Source organism: Humulus lupulus, chromosome X (genome assembly GCF_963169125.1).
Source record: "Humulus lupulus chromosome X, drHumLupu1.1, whole genome shotgun sequence".
NCBI classification, from domain to species: Eukaryota; Viridiplantae; Streptophyta; class Magnoliopsida; order Rosales; family Cannabaceae; genus Humulus; species Humulus lupulus.
Window position 1 is genome coordinate 79,918,479 of NC_084802.1, and position 6,000 is coordinate 79,924,478.

Here is a 6,000-nt window from a genome sequence, read left to right on the forward strand (position 1 = left end):
ACCAGGCGGTCTCACACGTGTAGACTGTGGAGCAGCTTGTTGGTGATTCCCATAACGAAGATTTGGATGTTCACGCCAGCCAGGATTATAAGTTTGTGAAAAAGATTCATAGTACATCTGGCGTAATTGACCTTGGAAATTACCTACATCATTAACACCCTCAGTCTCTCCCTCAAATAGAGTAGGGCAAGTATCAATAGCATGCCCCACAACCTGACATATTCCACATGATAGTACCTATTGGCCTAATGCAAGTTGTTGTACCACTGCAGTTAATTGAGCCAATTGATGACAAAGTTGGTTCTCGTTTCAATCACTCACCTCATCAACTAACGTTGGCGGTGGATTAGGATCTTGGCAAATGCCAAACTGTTGTGAGATGGCAGCCATATTAGAAATCAAGCTCCTGACTGTAGCAGTTGTCTTATCAACTAGTGCCCCCCATTGGTTGCATCAATCATACTTCTATCCAGTGATTGTAATCCTTCATAAAAGTACTGGATTAGGAGTTATTCACTTATCTGATAATAAGGGCAACTAGCACACAATCGCTTGAACCTATCCCAGTACTCATACAGTGACTCCCCCGAATATTTCCTTATACTGTAGATCTCTTTTCTGATGCTTCCAACTTTATATGCTCGAAAATATCGTTCCAAGAACATGGTCTTCATACCATTCCAGGTCTCAACGGTACTGGGTGGAAGATAGTACAACCACTCCATAGTTGCATCCTTCAAGGAGAAAGGAAAATCTCGTAGTTTAATTTCTTCTCCAGTCATTGCAGCAGGTTTCATACTAGAATAGACAATATGAAACTCCTTCAAATGTTTATTTGGGTCCTCACCGGGAAGCCTATGTAAAGAAGGAAATAAGTGGATGAGGCCCAACTTTAGCTCAAAGTTTACATCCAAAGGTGGATAATGGATGCATATCACCTGTTGATCAAGATCTGGCACAGCCAACTCTTTCAACGTCCTATTATGAGCCATTGTCTTATAAGACTTAACTGAATCATCTGAATCAGAGTCACTGTCAGATGGTAATCGCACTTTAACAGGATTGACTTGTTGAGCAAGACATTGAAAGAGTGGATTATCGGTGATATGAAGAACGAGAAGCTGACGATGACCCAAGATATTATTTAAGCCTTCACAACCTTTCTTGGGTATCGTCTTCAACAGGCATACACACCCGAATTGCCCGAGTTAAACTAGTTAGTATTAGAAAAATAAATATGAATAATAAAACGAATAACAATAGTCCCTGACAATGACGCCAAAAATTTGATGCATGTCATATACCACAAAAAATTTAATAATTATTTTTCTTTCAATACTTCCAATTATTTTAGTATAATAGAAAGCACAGGTCGAACCCACGAGGACTATCGTTCAATTTATTATTCAATAATTAGCACTAAGACTTAAAATGGGGATTTATATTTTGAACTCAAAATTAAATAACATAAACTAGAAAGCAAAAAAAGATTGATATTATGATATTAAGAAACAGTTAAAGGTTAATTTGCACCCTCAACAATCATTCTCAATCACTAATAATAAATATTATTCCAATTTTTCAATTAAACTATTAACCCCACAGAAAACACTGAAGCAGACAATTATCCCAGTCTCCCTATTACAACTAATCAAGGCGAAGAGCTCAATAATTAAATCTTTTATCCAATCAATAAATCTATGAAGCATACAATCTATTTAACTTAGGTTAAGCATTAAATCCTATGGAGACAAGTCAATCTAGAAAATAAATTAATGAAGCATATAATTCATTTAACCAAGGTTCTATTTTTCATCCCAATCGACAACTTTTGACATTACTATCAATTGCAATTTATCACATACACTTAGAATCTTAAACAATTAGGTGAGTAGAAATTCTAAGATGATAATTGAAAAATGTAAAACCTTAATTAGTTGGCCACCTAACAAGAAATCACAAAAATCATAACATTCAATTGGAAAAATAGAAACAATTTAATATTGAGAGAAATTAAAGAATAATGCTCATTATCAACAATTAAGAATTCATGTCTCAGGTTTTTTATTTAACCCTTATCCTATAGAGAACCTACTCCATAATAGCAATCATAATCACAAACATAATTAGAATTAAAATTAAAGAGATTAATGGAAGAAAAGAAACTAGATTGATGAACAATAGTGTTATAGTTTTCTCTCCAGCCTTTTCTGAGTCTTTTTCTCTCAAAAAATCGTAATAAAACTTAATTTCAAATTAACCCTAAAAATATTTTATAGTCCCCTTTAAATAACATTTAAAATCTAATCAAAAATCTAAAAATAGCGTCGCATGTCGCGGTTTGAATTTCTGCGTACCGTGACCTAAAACGGAATATAGGCAAAACTGGTCACGCAGGGCGCGGCTTGAAAAATCTAGGCAGCGGCCCAAATTCACTTTTCTACATAGCAGGCAGCATCCTACTTTTTCTGGGCAGTGGCCTGACTAGAACATGCAATATGTAATGTCAATTCCAATTAAAGTGATGCGGCTTGAATTTTATGGGCCGCGACCTATCTTTGATTTCTTGAATATCGAACCTAGAGAGCTTGCACGCTGCCCCCACTTCAACACTTTAATTTCGAAAGACTGGAATGCTCCTAAAACTTCATTTATCCTCATCTCAGAGTGTAACGCCCTGGATAGCCAAGACCGTTACACTGTGTGTTTATAAAGAGCTAGACTTGCTAATCAAGTTGTTAAATTAAAAACGTGTTATCAAAACTATAGACGAACTAGGGTTAAAAATGTTTTGGTCTCAAAAGCCACACTTTCATTAAGAAGCATTTCCTGTTTACATGGGATCCCAAAAATATCAAGTTTAAAGACCGTTTACAAAGTCATAAGGTTTAGATACAATGACAAGCCATATTAAGGCAAAACAGACAGTTAGGAAATCCTTGTCCTGATCCACTCCTCGACCATGGCGATCGAGCAGCTGTCTATGTACATTCAACCCCGCAGCTCTCCACCTAAGGGTTGGTCCAGCTTGCCTTTGCCTTTACCTGCACCACGAAGCACTCGTGAGCCAAGGCCCAGCAAGAAAACACAACAACAGAGCATAAGCAATCAACAGACAAATCAATATCTCAAATTGCATCACATATCCTTAACCATATAATCATTCAGTATAATCAAGTATTCAACATACTAAACATATCAACTCATATCATATATCAGTCTGCAAATGATAACTAGGGCTAGCGCTCTCAGGCTGCTCCCTCCGTTATCCCACTGACTCCGGCCCGCTTAAACCGAGCACAGTGAATATTAAGCTGTCCTCGGCTACCGGGGGCCAAGCTGCGCCCTGTGCGCAAATATTATGAACGGAACTCTTAGGCCGCCTTCACATGTCCCATGGCATAATACCATCATTGACACGATATAAATATCGGGAGCACTTAGTCTCATCACAAACATATAACCTGGTGCAGCTTTCTTACCTTTCGATTCGCTAGCTTTGAACCCTCGACTCCTTGAGCACGATCCCTCTCAAGCCCTAGTGCTCACCTAAACACAACCATAGGCCAAAGTCATCATCAATCCTCAAGTCCAAAACCTAGCCTCGGCACCAAACCCGAACCCCTGGGAAGTCCTAGTTCCACCCAACAAGGTGGTGGAATCAAACCCAAACCCTTGGTCAAAAACCCTTGCAAACAACCCTAAAATCCCTTTCTGAAAACAGGGCAGCGCCGCAGCGCTCTTAGGAGGGCGCTACAGTGCTACAAACAGAAGCAAAATACCCTCAGCATGCATGGCCTAGCGCTACAGCGCCCAAAGGCTAGCGCTGTAGCGCTAGTCACAAACAGACAAACACCAGTTTTCCCTTCCTGCGATTTCCTCAAACCAACCTCAACCAAAACTTCTCCAAACCTTTACTAAACTCAAAAACAACCTTATGAACATACTCCACTCATCCGAAGCACCCCAAATACTGAAAACCCAATCACATGCATCTCTAATCCCAAAATTCACCATAGCTGTCCCTAAGCTCAGAAACTCAGCAAAACCAGTCAAAACATCAGAGTTAGAGGCTTTGAATTTATACCTTTGATGGAACTTCGACCTCAAGTTTTCTCTAGACCTCCTCGGCTTGCTCTTCCTCAACCCTTGGCTCCAATTTCCCTAGAATTTCCCCATCAATACAGCTTAGATATCTTTGCTAAACACCAAAACCAGAACTGAAGGAACTTACAGAATCTTACCTCAAGTGTTGGTGAGTTCTTGCTAGACCTCAGCCAATTCCTCAAACCTAGCTTAGGATCCTTGATGCACAGCCTAACCCATCTCTCCTCTGAACTTTGCTCCAAGAAAACCCCAGAAAGGTGGTGAGAGAACCACAAACCGACCCAAGAGAGTACAACTCTGTTTTCCCTTCCTTTTCCCTTTTCTATCTTTTCCTTCTTTTCTTTCTTTCAGACTTCTATTACTTTCTACAATTCCCACTAACATAAAGCTTAGCATATCTATCCCTTGAAAGATAAATGACCTTAATGCCCTCCCTATTAAGTCTAAACCCTTTAATCCACTTAGGGCCATTTTAGTCATTTTACCCAATTCCCGCTAACTCCTCGAGTGTCTCTAATATTTCCCGCTGAATTCCCGATACCTAACTAATCTCCAATTATATTCCTCGATGTTAAAAATAGACTCCAATATACTCACTAAATTCCCATTTATACCCCTAGGCTCTCCCCGAGCCGGGTATAAATCCCCGCCATGACTTTGTCGCTACATTGCTCACTAGGATCATCTCGAGTCACAGATCACAGATATATCCACATAATAATGTGGTCTTGACAATTATCACATATATCAAAGCAATTATGCCCATAATGGCCAAAATTATGATTATGCCCTTCTAACTTAATCTAGGCCTACATGCATACTAATACACATAGTCATGCATCTCAAATATTCAAGTAGTCATATAACATGCTTTAAATCATAATAATGCATCTTACTCATTAAAATCACACATAATTCCCATTATACCCTCCAGGCACACTAATCAGGGCCCTTAAGCCTTATTAGCAAATTCGGGTCGTTACAACTATCCCCTCCTAATGAGAATTTCGTCCTCAAAATTTACCTGAACAACTCGGGATACTGATCCCGCATCGCTGTCTCGAGCTCCCAGGTCGCCTCCTCGACCTTACTATTCCTCGATAGCACTTTAACTAGAGGAATCATCTTATTTCGCAATACTTTATCCTTTCGATTCAAGATCTAAATTGGTTACTCCTCATAAGCCAAATCTGTCTGTAACTCCAAATCTTCATACCTCAACACATGAGTCACATCTGAGACATACTTCTGAAGCATGGAGACATGGAACACATCATGAACTCCAGACAACGATGGCGGCAAAGCTAACCAGTAAGCCACCTGACCAATCTTTTCCAGGTTTTCAAATGGTCCAATGAATCTAGGGCTTAGCTTACCCTTCTTTGGAAACCTCCTCACCCCTCGGAATGGTGAAACTCAGAGAAAGACGTGGTCCCCAACCTGGAACTCCACGTCCCTACACTTAGGATCAGCATAGCTTTTTTGTCTACTCTGAGATGCGAGCATCCTAGCCCGGATCTTCTCTATAGCTTCACTTGTCCTCTCAACCATATCTGGCCCCAAATATCTCCTCTCACCCATCTCATCCCAATGAATGGGTGATCTACACTTCCTCCCATATAACATCTCATAGGGAGCCACTTCAATCGTTGATTGATAACTATTGTTATATGAAAATTCAATCAACGGTAGATACTTACTCCATGAACCCTCAAAATCAATCACACACGCCCTGAACATATCCTCTAATACCTGGATCGTCCTCTCAGACTGTCCTTCAGTCTGAGGATGAAATGCTGTACTGAACTTCAACTGAGTCCCCAAAGCATTCTGTAAACCACCCCAAAACTTGGAAGTGAAAATAGGATCCCGCTCTGACACTATAGACTTAGG